This window comes from Schistocerca gregaria, chromosome X, assembly GCF_023897955.1.
Source record: "Schistocerca gregaria isolate iqSchGreg1 chromosome X, iqSchGreg1.2, whole genome shotgun sequence".
Taxonomy (NCBI): Eukaryota; Metazoa; Arthropoda; class Insecta; order Orthoptera; family Acrididae; genus Schistocerca; species Schistocerca gregaria.
This window is the reverse complement of record NC_064931.1, coordinates 787592539-787610954: the sequence shown is the minus strand read 5'-3', so window position 1 is coordinate 787610954 and position 18416 is coordinate 787592539.

Genomic DNA, 18416 nt, shown 5'->3' with positions numbered 1-18416 from the left:
AGAGGGATTTGCAGATAACTTTGCCAGCATGTGCATAGGAAAGCTGATGCAAGTAGCCAATGAAAGGATGAGAACGTCAGCGCATCCGATAATTTGAGTTACATCCAATACTTGGATGTAAACAAGTTATACAGAAACACTGTGCAAGAAAATCTGCCGGTTAGACGGTTTTGATAGCTGTCCGACTAAGATATTGTTCAAAAATGGTTCAAATGGCTCTGAGCACTATGGGACTTACCTTCTGAGGTCATCAGTCCCTTAGAACTTAGAACTACTTAAACCTAACTAACCTAAAGACATCACACGCATCCATGCCCGAGGCGGGATTCGAACCTGCGACCGTAGCGGTCACGCTGTTCTAGACTGTAGTGCCTAGAACCTCTCGGCCACTATGGCCGGCTAATATATCGTCAGGTTAGGTAAATTCTCGTATTTGACTGCTGATTCTGATTAGGAAACGTCATGCAGACAGACCGGACATATACCGGTAGTTTGCATGAAGAACAGATGTGCTGCCGTGTACAGAGCGCCTATTTCTGCGCAAAGATATCATTCCCAAGATGATGACGACGCTGGGGTGAGACACTGCAGGAAGTTCCTGATCTATAATATGGTAAGTATTTGTGCACCCCCCCCCCCCCCCCCCGGGTGCACAAATACTTACCATATTATAGATCAGGAACTTCCTGCAGTGTCTCAGCTTGTGAATGAATCACATTAGGGTCACCCTTACTATGTCCCCCCAACCTGTCAGGCTGGTTGATGGAGTATATTTTTATCGGTACTGAACTGTGGCTTCTCGCAATGCGTGAGTTTGAAAAAAAAATTGTTTTTCTCTTATTAACGATGTAATTTTCGGTAAGCTATCGAGAATTTCAGGAACCACCGCAAAATTCGCTCAAATGGCATAAAGGTGAGACCTTAAGGTGAGAGACGTGTGTGCGTCGGGTGACTTGAATGGTGCGTGCCATTAATGATTACAAGGAGCGCTTGCTCAGTGGTGCTGCCAGTGCCCCACATATGATGCACCAACCAAACATTCCATTGTCAGACAGCGTGGAACAAAGCGCATCGAACATGGAGCTGTTCTGTTGCGTCATGACGAAAAACAGTTTATTTGTGACGATGGGATCAAGACCCTTCTATTCCCACACTGTTTACTCAGGTGATAGGGAGAGTGCAAATGTATTAATTATTGAATAGCGTATGTATGTAAAAGTGTATATGAAACATTATGGCCCTATGAGATAGTGTGTAGTTTGGTGTACACGTGAATGTGTTTGGCGGATCGTGAGCCTTATGTGCATGTGAACTGTATATGTTGTGTGGAAAAGAAACGTGTACTGTGCACACGTATGCAGATGTGTGAATATACACTCCTGGAAATGGAAAAAAGAACACATTGACACCGGTGTGTCAGACCCACCATACTTGCTCCGGATACTGCGAGAGGGCTGTACAAGCAATGATCACACGCACGGCACAGCGGAAACACCAGGAACCTCGGTGTTGGCCGTCGAATGGCGCTAGCTGCGCAGCATTTGTGCACCGCCGCCGTCAGTGTCAGCCAGTTTGCCGTGGCATACGGAGCTCCATCGCAGTCTTTAACACTGGTAGCATGCCGCGACAGCGTGGACGTGAACCGTATGTGCAGTTGACAGACTTTGAGCGAGGGCGTATAGTGGGCATGCGGGAGGCCGGGTGGACGTACCGCCGAATTGCTCAACACGTGGGGCGTGAGGTCTCCACAGTACATCGATGTTCCAGCAAATTAGGGACACTGTTGCTCCTGGGGTATCGGCGAGAACCATTCGCAACCGTCTCCATGAAGCTGGGCTACGGTCCCGCACACCGTTAGGCCGTCTTCCGCCCACGCCCCAACATCGTGCAGCCCGCCTCCAGTGGTGTCGCGACAGGCGTGAATGGAGGGACGAATGGAGACGTGTCGTCTTCAGCGATGAGAGTCGCTTCTGCCTTGGTGCCAATGATGGTCGTATGCGTGTTTGGCGCCGTGCAGGTGAGCGCCACAATCAGGACTGCATACGACCGAGGCACACAGGGCCAACACCTGGCATCATGGTGTGGGGAGCGATCTCTTACACTGGCCTACACCTCTGGTGATCGTCGAAGGGACACTGAATAGTGCACGGTACATCCAAACCGTCATCGAACCCATCGTTCTACCATTCCTAGACCAGTGAGGGAACTTGCTGTTCCAACAGGACAATGCACGTCCGCATGTATCCCGTGCCACCCAACGTGCTCTAGAAGGTGTAAGTCAACTACCCTGGCCAGCAAGATCTCCGGATCTGTCCCCCATTGAGCATGTCTGGGACTGGATGAAGTGTCGTCTCACGCGGTCTGCACGTCCAGCACGAACGCTGGTCCAACTGAGGCGCCAGGTGGAAATGGCATGGCAAGCCGTTCCACAGGACTACATCCAGCATCTCTACGATCGTCTCCATGGGAGAATAGCAGCCTGCATTGCTGCGAAAGGTGGATATACACTGTACTAGTGCCGACATTGTGCATGCACTGTTACCTGTGTCTATGTGCCTGTGGTTCTGTCAGTGTGATCATGTGATGTGTCTGACCCCAGGAATGTGTCAATAACGTTTCCCCTTCCTGGGACAATGAATTCACGGTGTTCTTATTTCAATTTCCAGGAGTGTATTACACTGAAGCCCCAAAAAAACTGGTATAAGTATGCGTAATCATCTACAGAGAGATGTAAACATGCAGAATACGGCGCTGAAGTCGACAACGTCTATATAAGACAACAAGAGTGTGTTGTTACATCGGTTACTACTGCTAAAATGGCAGGTTATCAAGATTTAAGTGAGTTTGAACGTTCTGTTATGATCCGAGCGCGAGCGATTGGAACCAGCATCTCCGACGTAGCGATGAACCGCTAATTTTCCCGTAAGACGATTTCACGAGTGTACCGTGAATATCAGGAATCCTGTAAAACATCAAACTTCCGACATCGCAGCGTCAGGAAAAATATTCTGGAAGTATGTGACCAACGACGACAGAAGAGATTCGTTCAATGTGACAGAAGTGCAACCAATCCGCAAATTGCTGCAGATTTCAATGCTGGGCCATCAACAAGTGTCAGCGTGCGAACCATTCAACGAAACATCATCGATATGGGCTTTCGGAGCCGGAGGCCCACTCGTGTACCCTGGTCCCGTCAACACCGACGTTGGATTGTTGATGACATGTTGCCTGGTTGGGCTAGTCTCGTTTAAAATTCTATCGAGTGGATGGACGTGTACGGGTAGGAGGCAACCTCATGAATCCATGGACCCTGCCTGTCAGCAGAGGACTGTTCAAACTCGTTGAGGCTCTATATGGTGTGGGACGTGTGCAGTTTGAGTGATATGGGACCCCTGATACGTCTAGAAATGACTCTTTTTAAACATCCATTCATGTCCATTGTGCATTCCAACGGACCTGGGCCATTCCAGAAAGACAATGCGACACCCCACAAGTCCATAATTGCTACAGAGTGGCTCCAGGAACACTCGTTTGAGTTTAATCACTTCCACTAGCTACCAAACTCCCGAGACAGGAACATTATTGAGCATGAAACTTCCTGGCAGGTTAAAACTGTGTGCCGGACCGAGACTCGAACTCGACCCTTTGCCTTTCGCGGGCAAGTGCTCTATCAACTGAGCTACCCAAGCACGACTCACGACCCACCCTCCAGCTTCAATTCCGCCAGTACCTCGTCTCCTACTTTCCAAGAGCCTCCTACTCTGCGAAGTTTGGAAGGTTGGAGACGAGGTACTGGCGGTATTGAAGCTGTGAGGACGGGTCATGGGTCGTGGTAGAGCACTTGCCCGCGAAAGGCAAAGGCCGAGTTCGAGTCTCGGTTCGGCACACAGTTTTAATATGCCAGGAAGTTTCATATCAGCGCACACTCCGCTGCACAGCGAAAATTTCTTTCTGGATTATTGAGCATATCTGGGATGCCTTGCAACATACTAATTCAGAAGAGATCTCCGCCCTCTCGCACTCTTACGAATTCATGGTCAGTCCTGCAGGTTTCAAGGTGTCAGTTCCCTCCAACACTACTTCAGACGTTAGTTCAGTCCATGGCACGTAGTGTTACTGCACTTCTGTGTGCTCGCGAGGGCCGTACATGATATTTGCAGGTGTACCAGTTTCTTTAGCTCCTCAGTGTACATTAGTTTTTAATTTTTTTTTTCATCTGCTGTCAGTCATCAAAGTCTTTACATTTTAGCATAACATATTTCCCATGGTAACTCTGTCTATATATCAATGAAAAGCTTTCTTCCATTGCTACGAATCGAATGTATATCAAAAGAATTTGCAACAGCTGAATTGCAAAAATTTTTCCATTGCAACAAACGAAAAAGTATGACAGCTGTAAAGAATTTCATGGAAATTTACTGAAGTGCGTGCTGTAGATTCTGTTACATTAGTTTCTCACGCTACTACTGATCATTATTATTGTTGTATAAAAGCATCTCAGTAAGAAAATCAAATGCTACCAGAAAGTGTTAAACATTGTGAGAGTCTCTCAATTGTAATAAACAATATATTGTATAAATACGCCGGCCGTTGCGGCCGAATGGTTCCAGGCACTTCAGTCTGGAACCGCGCGACCGCTACGGTCGCAGGTTCGAATCCTGCCTAGGGCATGGATGTGTGTGATTTCATTAGGTTAGTTAGGTTTAAGTAGTTCTAAGTTCTAGGGGACTGGCGACCACAGATGTTGAGTCCCATAGTGCTCAGAGCCATCTGAACCATTTGAACTACAAGGAACGCGTTAAACTTCGGTTACACGATAAATCAGTCTAATCTAAAAGCCGTAAATTTAACTAAATACCTAGGTATTACAGTTACGAACAATTTAAATAGGAAGAATCACATGGAAAATGTTGTGAGGAAGGCTAACCAAAGACTGCGTTTTATTGGCAGGACACTTATGAAACGTAACAGACCTACTAAGGAGACTGCAGTACGCTTCTCCGTTCTCTTTTAGAATACTGCTGCGTGGTGTAGGATCCTTACCAGATAGGACTGACGGAGTACATCCAAAAAGTTCAAAGAAGGACAGTAAATTTTGTATTCTCGCGAAATATGGAAGAGAGTGTCACAGATATGATACAGTATTTGGGCTAGACATCATTAAAAGAAAGGCGTTTTTCATTGCGCCGGAATTTTCTCACGAAATTCCAATCACCAACTTTCTCCTCCGAATGCGAAAATATTTTGTTGACACCGACTTATATAGGGAGGAACGATCACCAAGATAAAATAAGGGAAATCAGAGCTCGTACGGAAAGATATAGGTGTTTATTCTTTCCGTGCGCTATACGAGCAAGACTGGAAAACAGAGAATTGTGAAGGTAGTTCGATGAACCCTCTGCTAGGTACTTAATTGTGATTTGCAGAGTATCCATGTAGGTGTAGATTCCCTCCTACCTCCCCCCACCCAAACCCCACCACATCATCACCTATCCCACTCTCTCATACATCTCTTCCTGTAATTTATCTGTCGATAATCGTTGATCGTATACGGTATAATTTCTGTAACTCAGTCGAAGTGTTGAATCTTTGGAGCACATGCATTTGTCTGCTGTAAACGATATAACATGTAATATGAACTGCTAGACGAGGAGTTTCCTGCCGCCAGCTGGGGCTTTCTCTGGCTGAGCCGTGGCAGCGCGCTCAGGTACGGGGGAGCGGCGACTCACGCCTTCATCAGGGTACGTCGGGCCCGACACTACGGCCAGCTAATAAATTGCGTTAGTGACGCTTGCGCGGGGGGGCGCTGCATGCAAACGCCTGCCGCCACGTGTCTCCGAACTCAGCCGTGCGACTCAGACGCAGAAGGGCTCTCCGTCACATGCAGTCTGTTACGTAAGGGTGTGGGCGACGTTACGTACATACGGTAAAAGATATCGCCTTAGTTCTTTCACAATCCAACAGAGGGAACCTTTGTCCTTCATGCAATGTCCGTAAAGCATTAGTTTACTATCAGTTCTTTACCGACATACACAAGAAGAGACATGCGTGCTGCGTACGCGTCGCGTTTATCAAAGATGTTTGATGCCGACTACCAAACGCTGGTTCATCAACAAAAATGAAGATTGAATACTGCAGGAGGACAATGATCCGAAGCATCGCAGCGGCTGGAAAAAGGAGAAAGGTGTGCAAGTACTGGATTGGTTCTCACAGTCGCCTAACGCTAAACCTATTGAAAATGTATGGTCTTAAATGAATAAGAAGTTGCAAGAAAAAAGATCTTCACTTTGAAACCGCTGTCAATGCAAATTCGGCTCATTTGAAGGTCTCTTCCACGTTAATAGTCGGCCGGGGTGGCCAAGCGGTTCTAGGAGCTACAGTTTGGAACCGCGCGACCGCTACGGTCGCAAGTTCGAATCCTGCCTCGGGCATGGATGTGTGTGATGTCTTTAGGTCAGTTAGGTTTACGTTGTTCTAAGTTCTAGGGAACTGATGACCTCAGAAGTTAAGTCCCATAGTGCTCAGAGCCATTTGAACCATTCTGAACCACGTGATTGCTCGGAAAACTTGTTTTCAAGCATGCCTCGGTAATGTCAAGAAATTATGGACGCTGCGAGTGACTGGACGTATTTTTAAGCGTAACTGAATTTAGCCGACCACGATCTTCCTTGACAAACTGTAACTGCTGACCAGGACAACTGACGGCAAAAATAACGCTTGTTTGTAAGTTGGTTATCCAAAGAAATTTTATTTAGACTGCCGGTCATAAATTTTAATAATTCTAAACTGTTTTCTGCTACGGATATTAACTGTTTACTCTGCGGTTGTTGCAATGTGAAGGACATTTTTATGTATTCTTCAAATTAATGACGCCAGTAGTACCTAAAATAAAACGCATTTACCTTCAGCGTATCCCGATCCTGAATAACTATCACGAATAAGAGTGTAAATACTGTTTAAATGATGTTCAACATTGGTTTTCTTTAATACGCGATTTACCAAAGACGTTCAGTAAGTAATGCTACACATTTTTTTTAAAAAAACCGTTAATATACATAGACAAACGTCCTTTTAGGTGCTTCATATCTGATGTTTGTTCTGTACGCCGGTGAAGTTTCGAACCGTTCTTACAGATGGCGTCAACAAATGGTTCAAATGGCTCTGCGTAAGCAGATTAAATAACGTGCACGCTGTACACGGGTCAAGTATTAACATTGTTTTCAGTTTTTTGATGATAGAATGAAAATAAAAACATCAGAGAAAATCAGATTGAAAGAAATGTGACCTACAAAATCTAAGAATATAAAAAGTAAAGATATTTCTACAGTGTCATAAGATTTTTTGACCATTGTACCAGGAAAAACAGCGATCTTTATAGTTTTGTAAATTATTTCAATACATACCATCGTGATCGCATTTAAATTGCATATTTTTATTTTTGTGTGACCAGTTTCGATCTTCTAAGATATCATCTTCAGATCTTACGTTCCTCGGTAACCGTTGGAACCACTGGCATGGAACACGTCCATCTGCCCAGGTGTGGAGAAGATGATCTTGTAGAAGATCGAAACCGCTCACATAAAAATAAAAATGAACAACTTTCATGCCATCACGACTGTTTGTACGGAAATAAAATACCATATGAGATAACTAATGCGCTTAAAGAAATGGAAACTCCTAGAAATGATATAAATACTAGAACAGGAATGAAGATGCTGCAATAACGCTTGGAGAGAACTCTATAGTATATATGAAATGGAAATATAGACAAGGAACAATGAGCAACATGCTGAGTGATCAGCAGAATGAAAAGACTTATACTGAAAACCAAAATAAATGGGGAAGGGGAAGAATGTGCTGAAAGATTATCAGTGAACTCTGAAGTGATGTTGACTATGCTACAGAAAATGTAGACGAAAACAAGTGTGTGGAATTGAGAAGTTAGAAAAAAAAGGAAGAGATCACATCCTGTACGGAAATGTTAGGAGGCTAAATATATCTGGCAGAAGCCCTGTTGGATTTCTTAGCACAGATGGAAAGCAACATTAAAGAAAGATTCTTAACACCTAAGAAGAATGCGTAAAAAAATTATGTGATACATACGAAAATCAAAAAGAATGGGACTTCTTGAGACACCTTTTATTATTTATTGAAGAAATCTTGATCACATTGTCTAGATAAAAAAAAACGTGGCGTTAAAAATATCCAGATAGCACGGTCATCTCCTAACACACTGAAAAACAACTTGATGAAATAATGGTAACAACAGTCTCCTGGTAACATTTGTGGGAATGAAAATCAATGCAAGAATAGTAACGGTTCTGCAAGTACGAGGAAGAAAAAGCTGGAAAGTATTAATTTTGAATGGAGGAAAACTAAAATACGTTCACGAAAACAAATATCTAGGTAGTAAAACAGAATGAATGGAGGTGTGAAGAGTGAATTAAAACATGACTAGTAATGCCCGTGTCCAGTATGTCTTGTGAAATGTGGTGGTAGCGAAAAATGGAAAATATAAATTGGGCCATCCACATGGAAAACCAAGAACTGTTACGAAGAGTTGAAGAGGAAAGATAACACTAGTCGTAATACAGCCACAAAAGAAGAACAGGAATGGACACAACTGAATAGGTAATGCTTTTGTTTGATTGGAGGAGGTGGAGCAGGATTGTTAATTGATTCAATTCAATTAATTAGTCAGTTAATTTTATTTCAATTTGACATCAAAGCTGCTCCTGCTAAGGCTTTGTCCCACTACTTGCATGTTGTCGTAAGAGGCCCACTTTATGGCATTGTGCCAATCTATCTAGGCTCATACCGTTACAATATTGTTATTTACACTTGTACTGGTTATCCGTGTTTTCACTTGTACAGTCTGCAAAATCTTCTCAGAAAATATACTTTCCATTAACACAGTTGCAATATGGTTCGATCATAGCAAGCCTGAGACACGACAGTTCATTGTCATTATTGAGCAAGCTAAAGTTGATGACTAAAAGTTTAAGCAATTAAGAATGGTAATTCAGAAACATGATTAGTTGTAAGACCTGTTAAATAATTGAGCATGTTATTAGAATATAAATGGTAAAACCAACATAATAATCAGTGTATGTAGAGTCGAGATTTTAGGTTTCAGTTAAGAGAGCTTATCAAATTGACGCATAGGCGGCTGGAGCGCAAGAGGCCAGAAAGCACATTTGCAAGAAGGTGTGGTTGACGGCCCCCAGCATCATCAGTGATTGTGGCGGGCAAGCCAGCAAAGCTTTGGAAGGGTAAGAGACGGTGCAGGGATACAGAGCAGGGACCAAACGTAAATGTTAGGATGCAGTTGTTGTGATCCCTATGGTTGAGTCCAACAGCATATCCAGCCAGATGGAAAAACAGTGAGCTATGCAGTTTTTTGTGGTGGACACGAATATGTTTCGATGTAATGATGAATGTACACCTATTTACTTTCAGGACCCTGGGGCTCCACAGAATTAGTTTCCCTTTGTTGGCAGTTGTATTCAAAACTGTGCGACTGGTCCCGCCGGAGGTTAGAGTCCTCCCTCGGGCATGAGTGTGTGTGTTCGTCCTTAGGATAATTTAGGTTAAGTAGTGTGTAAGCTTAGGGACTGATGACCTTAGCAGTTAAGTCCCATAAGATTTCACACACATTTGAACATTTTTGTATTCAAAATCCCATGGTGTAGTTTTGTTGAAAAGAGTCATTAGGCAGAGATCACATGTTGGAGAGCAGCCTGCAGATAAGTACCCTGAAGTTAAGGTGTGATGTGTTCCACACACTGCAACAGTGTGGCTGGCCGGCAAGGATGCAGCACTGACAAGAAGGTCAGTAATAAAATAGTTCCATGTACTCCCGTAAAATTGCACTTACAGTGAGTTATGTCGAAAGTTACGTTGTTAGACAGGGTTCGTAATATAATTTTCTCTCAGAACCAATCAACGTAGTTTTGTTGTGTTCTGCACCAACACAGCTGTTGGGTGCACAGTGAAAATTAATCAGACCGCAAAAGATAATCAGAAATGTTACAAATGGTTCTGAGCCCTATGGGACTTAACTTCTAAGGTCATCAGTCCCCTATAACTTAGAACTACTTAAACCTAACTAACCTAAGGTCATCACACACACCCATGCCCGAGGCAGGATTCGAACCTGCTACTGTAGCGGTCGTGCGGTTCCAGACTGAAGCGCCTAGAACCGCTCGGCCACACCGACCTGCCAGAAATGTTACAAAACTGTCCCAAATTGGCAGGTACAGCTGCAGAAAACCGTTAGGAAAATTTACGGAATAACATTAATAATCTGGTACGTACGTTTTGTCAAGTATTCTCCAAGCGTAAGATAGGTACATACAACTCTTGAGTAGAAGATCTGTTTTGGAGATGCATCCTGCTTTTGGCACACTAGTGGAGTGGTGGCACCTGAGTCACTTTAGGGGGAACAGATAAGATCGACAGTCAGTCGCAAAATCGCGGAGGTAGTCGGCTACACGGCGGTTGGGGAGCAGATTTCAGTTGGCAAGCACAGCTGGGGCTCTGGCAGTCGAGCAACAGGTTCAACGGACACGGTGGAACAGCTGGCAGCGCAGTGGCAGACGACGCTCCAACGATGACAACGAAAACTAAGCTCTCATGCTTTACCGACTGTTGGGCACATTAGTAACTATTAAACGCAGATTGTCAGATCAGAGACCGAAGAGACACCAAGTTACGTGATGTCAAGTTAATTACTACTGATAAAACTAAAAGAGTGTAAACAGTACGAAAGTTTTTAGGCCAGATATATATTCCACGCGAGTTTTGTTTAACAAGCAGACGAAGTGGAATCTCCAATTACTGTAGAATTTGTACAAGTGAAAGTTGAACCACTGGAAATTGAGCGCAGCGGTTTAGTGCCGACAGGCACTAATGATACTCAAGTAATGACCGACGTAGTGGCGAAGCAGTTGGCCGCAGAAATAAAGCTTGGTGAGTAAATTGCCTTGCGTTTTTCACTAACTGAAACGTCCGCCCCCGGTAGCTGAGTGGTTAGCACGACAGAGTGTCAATCTTAAGGGCCCGGGTTCGATTCCCGGCTGGGTTGGAGATTTTCTCCGCTCAGGGACTGGGTGTTGTGTTGTCCTAATCATCATCATTTCATCCCCATCGACGAGCAAGTCACCGAAGTGGCGTCAAATCGAGAGACTTGCACCCGACGAACGGTCTACCCGGCGGGAGGCCCTAGTCACATTAACTGAAACTCTTTGTGATCTCCAGAAGAAATTAATGGCCGAAATGAAGACTGCAAATTCTCACGTGTCCTTTGAAATGACGGAATTGAAAACAGAAGTAAACATTCGGGAGGAGGACGGTTCAATCCCGCGTCCGGCCATCCTGATTTAGGTTTTCCGTGATTTGCCTAAATCGCTCCAGGCAAATGCCGGGGTGGTTCCTTTGAAAGGGCACGGCCGACTTCCTTCCCCATCCTTTCCTAATCCGATCAGACCGATGACCTTGCTGTTTGGTCCCTTCCCCAAAACAACCCAACCCAACAGAAGTAAAAGATGGCCATGGTGAACAGTTTACAAAACATAAGTTGCAATTAGAACACAAGGTGAGGACACAATTGTAGAAGATTGTTACTAAGGTAGATACTGATACTGTGGTGGTACCCGATAAATGTAACTGACACCGTTAAGTGTTCTAAGGAGGTGTCTAGGACTTATACCGATCAGTCAGAATGTATTGACACGTTTTTAAAAGAATATTGGTCTCCAGATATTCAAAGGCAATTGCTAGTGGATTCCTGAAGTGATAGCAGATACCAAGCAGACCATGGGACTATGAGGGAATTTTGTGAAATTTGGTGGAAGAGAATAAAATATTTGGATTCTGCTACGGCTATTGAATTGTTCACCACAGGCATTCAACGAATAATGTTCTATATCTGTCGTGAATTGGTACCAGTACCAAGGTACAATTATCAGAGGTGTGTTGGTTCCTGGAACGGGTGCAAAGCTTGCACGCCGGATGTGGTAATTAGTAGAACATGATGGCATGACGTGAAGATAGAGAGCCCGTATGGCTTCTGCACGGCGTTAGGCGCTCGTGCAACGCATGTGCTGGGAGATGTAATACACTAAAGGGTAAAGAATAGTCGGAATAAGGTAATCAGCCTGTTAAACAAAGCAGTGTTTATGTGTGGGATCGATCGTCCAGAGGTTGAGAGGTCTGAAGGCACGCTCCATAAAGGAAATTTGAAAAAAAATCGGTACGGAAGGCGAGTGAACACATTTCAGCCAGCAGCGGTCGCATGCGGCCTTGGCAGCGATGTCCAGACCTTAATGGGGTAGCACGGCCAGCATCTAGAGCGCCGGTACAGTTAGTAGGCCATCCGAGCGACTTTGGGAGGGAAGTGGAAAATTGCCTTGACTTGTGTCATCACGATACCAAAGAATAGGGAGGGCGAAGCGGTAAAAAGCGTGATCGACACTGTTGGCGTTCGGAAGACTCTTGCGTAGTCCAAAATCTGATGGCAGTGATATTTTCAGAATCGCGAGGCAGTTTCAAAAGCAAAAACACCAGTGGCCTTGTTACAGGAATAGATAAAGGTTCACTGAACCACCAAGAGTGGGATGTATGACGCTCAAAATCAGAGATTCAAACTGGCGGGAACGTAATTATTCGCATGGAACGAACGAGTGAATTGGTACCAGCAGCAGAAATAGAAAGCGCGGAAGTGGCGAGCGGAGGAGACGAATGGCCCTTAAGATGAGATGCCGACGAAATTAAGCTTTTAGACTCGAAGGCTGAGTGGGCAGAAGCCTAGCGCATGTGTGAACTTGTGAACTGCCACTTCATGATATGCTGCTTGAGAAATTCCCTTGTTTGCCGGTATAGGAAGAGTAAAATCAAAAACTTCCCTAAGTAGCTTAGATTTTGATTGGAAGGTCATAATTAACGAACTATTAATGGAAGATGAGCCAGTTTCCCTTGAGGCATATGTAGATCCTCTTGTTGTCATAACTGAAAGTGGTTTAGTAACTAAATTTTTTTGTAGGTAGATGTTCTGAGATTTCGGTCATTGCGGAAGAGTGTGTCACGGTTCTGCCAAATAAAAATGAGGTGCCAATGTTGCCAGTATCTAACATGAAAATTTACGGGCGAGCCGGAAAGCATTCATCATTAAGTGACATTACCTGAGGAAATTGCAACTGGTATGGAACACACATTCGTAAGAATGTCTTAGTTCAGTGTAAACGTACTGGTTGGCGTCGATTTCCTAAATGTGTATCTCTGTGACGTAAATTTCGACTTGTATGCTATGAAGTTGCTGTAGAGTGTGAGACGGTAGTTGCACCGTTCATAACAGAAAGGGAGCCAGATAAGAGAACCGCTGAATGTAAGAGGAGTGCAGAAAGTAATCACGAAAAATAAATGCGAAATATAAAGTTGCGTAGCATGAGAGATTAAAGAACAGCAGAAAAAGTTTTTATTTTTTTATTTATTTGCAACATGCTCCATTAAAATACACTCCTGGAAATGGAAAAAAGAACACATTGACACCGGTGTGTCAGACCCACCATACTTGCTCCGGACACTGCGAGAGGGCTGTACAAGCAATGATCACACGCACGGCACAGCGGACACACCAGGAACCGCGGTTTGGCCGTCGAATGGCGCTAGCTGCGCAGCATTTGTGCACCGCCGCCGTCAGTGTCAGCCAGTTTGCCGTGGCATACGGAGCTCCATCGCAGTCTTTAACACTGGTAGCATGCCGCGACAGCGTGGACGTGAACCGTATGTGCAGTTGACGGACTGTGAGCGAGGGCGTATAGTGGGCATGCGGGAGGCCGGGTGGACGTACCGCCGAATTGCTCAACACGTGGGGCGTGAGGTCTCCACAGTACATCGATGTTGTCACCAGTGGTCGGCGGAAGGTGCACGTGCCCGTCGACCTGGGACCGGACCGCAGCGACGCACGGATGCACGCCAAGACCGTAGGATCCTAAGCAGTGCCGTAGGGGACCGCACCGCCACTTCCCAGCAAATTAAGGACACTGTTGCTCCTGGGGTATCGGCGAGGACCATTAGCAACCGTCTCCATAAAGCTGGGCTATGGTCCCGCACACCGTTAGGCCGTCTTCCGCTCACGCCCCAACATCGTGCAGCCCGCCTCCAGTGGTGTCGCGACAGGCGTGAATGGAGGGACGAATGGAGACGTGTCGTCTTCAGCGATGAGAGTCGCTTCTGGCTTGGTGCCAATGATGGTCGTATGTGTGTTTGGCGCCGTGCAGGTGAGCGCCACAATCAGGACTGCATACGACCGAGGCACACAGGGCCAACACCCGGCATCATGGTGTGGGGAGCGATCTGGTACACTGGCCGTACACCTCTGGTGATCGTCGAGGGGACACTGAATAGTGCACGGTACATCCAAACCGTCATCGAACCCATCGTTCTACCATTCCTAGACCGGCAAGGGAACTTGCTATTCCAACAGGACAATGCACGTCCGCATGTATCCCGTGCCACCCAACGTGCTCTAGAAGGTGTAAGTCAACTACCCTGGCCAGCAAGATCTCCGGATCTGTCCCCCATTGAGCATGTTTGTGACTGGATGAAGCGTCGTCTCACGCGGTCTGCACGTCCAGCACGAACGCTGGTCCAACTGAGGCGCCAGGTGGAAATGGCATGGCAAGCCGTTCCACAGGACTACATCCAGCATCTCTACGATCGTCTCCATGGGAGAATAGCAGCCTGCATTGCTGCGAAAGGTGGATATACACTGTACTAGTGCCGACATTGTGCATGCTCTGTTGCCTGTGACTATGTGCCTGTGGTTCTGTCAGTGTGATCATGTGATGTATCTGACCCCAGGAATGTGTCAATAAAGTTTCCCCTTCCTGGGACAATGAATTCACGGTGTTCTTATTTCAATTTCCAGGAGTGTATTTATAATATTACGTGTGTGTATTTCATCTGTGTGTATGTGGAATGTAGTATAATTTTTGTGTTGCATGATGGTGGTGATGATAATAATGAGAGAAGCTAGAGAGAAAAACCTGGTGGCAGTATATAGTCTACTCCTCGCGAACAGCCAAGCTTAACGTCCCCATCTGGTGGACGGATCGCCATCAACAGGTCACATTCCCTCACTTCATGAGACGCTGTGAAGAGGTTTAGTATTCATACTAGGACATTGGCATAAAGTCTCGTGATCAGAAACTTTGAGGGTGCAGGGGTTGACCACATTGTGAAGTGAGGAATCTAAACAATTTTTTGTTTTTTTGTTTATTTATTGTTTTCTTTTGATTTAATATTATTATTATTATTACACATTTTCCCTCCAGGATTTGAGTGTTACGTGATTGTTCATTTTTTCCAAGTTTCCTTCTTTTTCTCTTCCGAAAACTGCCTCATTCTTTGGCTTCATCCCTGTTTCCTTTGCTCTGTACATATTTTGGTTCTTTTCTTCCTTTCTTTTACTTCATATTTCGTGTTTATAATTTTGTTTCTGAATTTCTCTCTTTCATTTCAGTACTGATCTTTGCTTGTTTTAGGTCTTCTTGTTCTTGAAACCATTTAGTTTCTTTTTTGATAGAGTTGATTACTACATCAAAAATCCTCTTTGTGAGTCTGTTGTTCATTCCATGTATTGTCCATAGAATGTTAGTTGGCATTTTCTGATCACGTCTGCTGCCTGTCTGTGTGCTCAGGTAATTCTTTGGTTGGGCTCTTCATCCATATACCATCTCTGTGTACTCCTGTAAAAAATTTTCTGACGATTTTACCTTCTATTTTTTGTGTCTCTGGGTTGCCTGATGCCCCAATTTTGGTCATTTCTGATGCTAAAGTGCTTCTGGTATCACAACTCTAATTTAGAAATATTGATTTTATTGTAGTGTGTCCATTTCAGTTTGTACGCTTTCTGAAGTATCTCTTCTTTCTATGTTGGATATCTTGTTTGACCCTCCGATTTGTATATATTCCCCAAGATATTTGAATTTTCCCACTCTGCTGACCTTTCCCTGTTTTGAGTACATGGCTTTGTTGTTGTTGTTGTTCTTGTTTTTTCATTCCATGTACTAAGTTTTCTCATACCATATCTGTAGACCTGTTTTCGCAGAGACATCAAGTAAGTATTCCAGTGCTTCTTGTGTCTCTTGCCTATTGTTGCTGAGTATTGCTAGGTCATCTGCAAATACCAGACATTTTATGATCGTCCTATTTGCACGTTTTCTTCCTAACTGAATTCCTTTTACTTTTTCTTCCCATGGTTTGATAATTTTGCCCAAGACAATGTTGAATATAAGCAGTGAGATACCATCTCCTTGCCTGATCCTAGTATGTATATCGAATGGGTCTGAAATTTCAATCATAAATTTTATTTGGGACGTAGTGTCTGTGTCTGTTGTATGAGTGTCGTAGTTTTTCTCTCCACTGCATCGTCTTCTAATGTGTGAAAGAGAATCTGCCTGTCTGTGGAGTCGTAGGCCTACTTAAATTCCAATAATGTGACTACAGTGTTGTTTGTCTGTCTGATCTTAACAGGTTCCAGATCTGTTCAGTACAGGACCTTCCTTTCTTGATGACTGCTTGGTATTCACCTATCTTTGTATTAGCTTGTGATTCTAGTCTGTTGAGTACTGCTTTGGAGAGAATTTTGTAGGTGACCCGCAATAATGAGATTCCTCTGTAGTCATTAGGGTCTGTCTCCTCGCCCTTTTTGTGGAGCGAGTGAATCAACGCACATTTCCAGACCTCGGAGATAATGGCGTCTTCTCCTCGGGCTCTGTTGCTTTTTAGTTGTTTTATAATCTCTTCTTATCTCAGTTATGGAAGATGGCTTTCAACCTGAATTTGGTACTCTTTTCATGAAGTGGAATTTTTTTAGATTTTTCGCAGTTGAGAAGTTTATGAAAATTTTTAAGAATTTTGTATGGGACTTAACATCCAGACTGAGGCGCCTAGAACCGCTCGGCCACCGCGGCCAGCTAAATTAATTATTCCCTTCACCTAATATGTTGAAAAATACTAAAATGACTGCAAAATACGTCACCAGCGCGAATAGCTGCGATGTTTACATTGCTGTTTGAGGTTAACAGTTGAAAAACGTTGTTTGATGACAGCACATTAGGAAAACGTCAGGAACGTAGCAGAAACCAAAGAACGCAAGAGGTAATGTCCACATATACATATTTGCCATATTAGTGACCTGAATTCTAAAGTATGTACTGCAATAGTGGGCTTCCTGGCCTAATAACAGTTGACCTTTTTGAAGTTAGACCTAACAATACAATGTCACAAACTACAGTGTCCAGGCTTGTAACTACAGAAACATATGTTAGCTAAGCAGGCAAACAAAAGACTAGATGTAACTAATTAGGGCTACTCGCAACGCATACTCAAAGTATGTATTCCACGTTTAAAAAAGCGCCAATTCTCTAGAAACACTGTAAATGAAGCTATTAGTTACAAATTATTGCTGTTATTACAAATGACACAGGCCTACTGAAGGCTGTGTATATAACAATAGTTTGCAGCCGTAAGGCTCCATAAAAGCTTTGTAGGCTGTATTTGTCCGAAATTATTGCTCACAATACTCTAAAACATACGTCAGCAGCGCGAAAAGACGGAGGTTCCGACATATAAATACGTGAAGTGTACATTCAATACGTGCATTTGCATTTCCAGTAACTTTGGCTCACGGAAAAAAATGTAACCAGCTACATACCACAAACACACACACACGCACAATTGTCTTATTAGGGAAGAAAGGAAAGAGTAAGGTGATTTTATTACTAACAGTATCACTTAAACAGAACAACATGTAGCCTACAGCTCGTGAAAACATGACCAAAATTGGTAACCGTGAGAGATGTGACATTTCCGAAGACAGTGTCAGACCGATAGCCGAGTAAAACTACTTATCGTATATTATGAGACGTTTCACACTTTACAAGCACAAATAAAGTATTGCCGCATCTAAATTTTCTGTGTAACTCATAAAAATACATGTTTATCGTAGTATAAAGAAATCGCTACGAAAATTCGGTTTCGTACTCCTCGCAGACGCAAAAAGCCATTATAAGAGGCCTAATGCGTAACGCATGAGAGTGTCTGCTCACCCTCCACTGCTAGAAATGCTAAAAAATTCCATAACATGTATTAAAGGGATGATATCCTTTAAAACGTACAGATATGTAGATGTAGGTATAGAAGTCATCGTGTTCTAAAAAATAAGTTGACCACAGCCAGAAACAGAGTTAGAGATTCTACCAACCCATGGTGTTACCTCAGCTGAAGTACGCACTTAATATCAAACCCTGTCACATCGTTCATGCTCGATCCTCCAATAAAAAAAAGCTTAAATAAAACGGCTCTAAACATTACGAGGTATGGTACCTCAACATTGCAGTGTGGCAGCATGG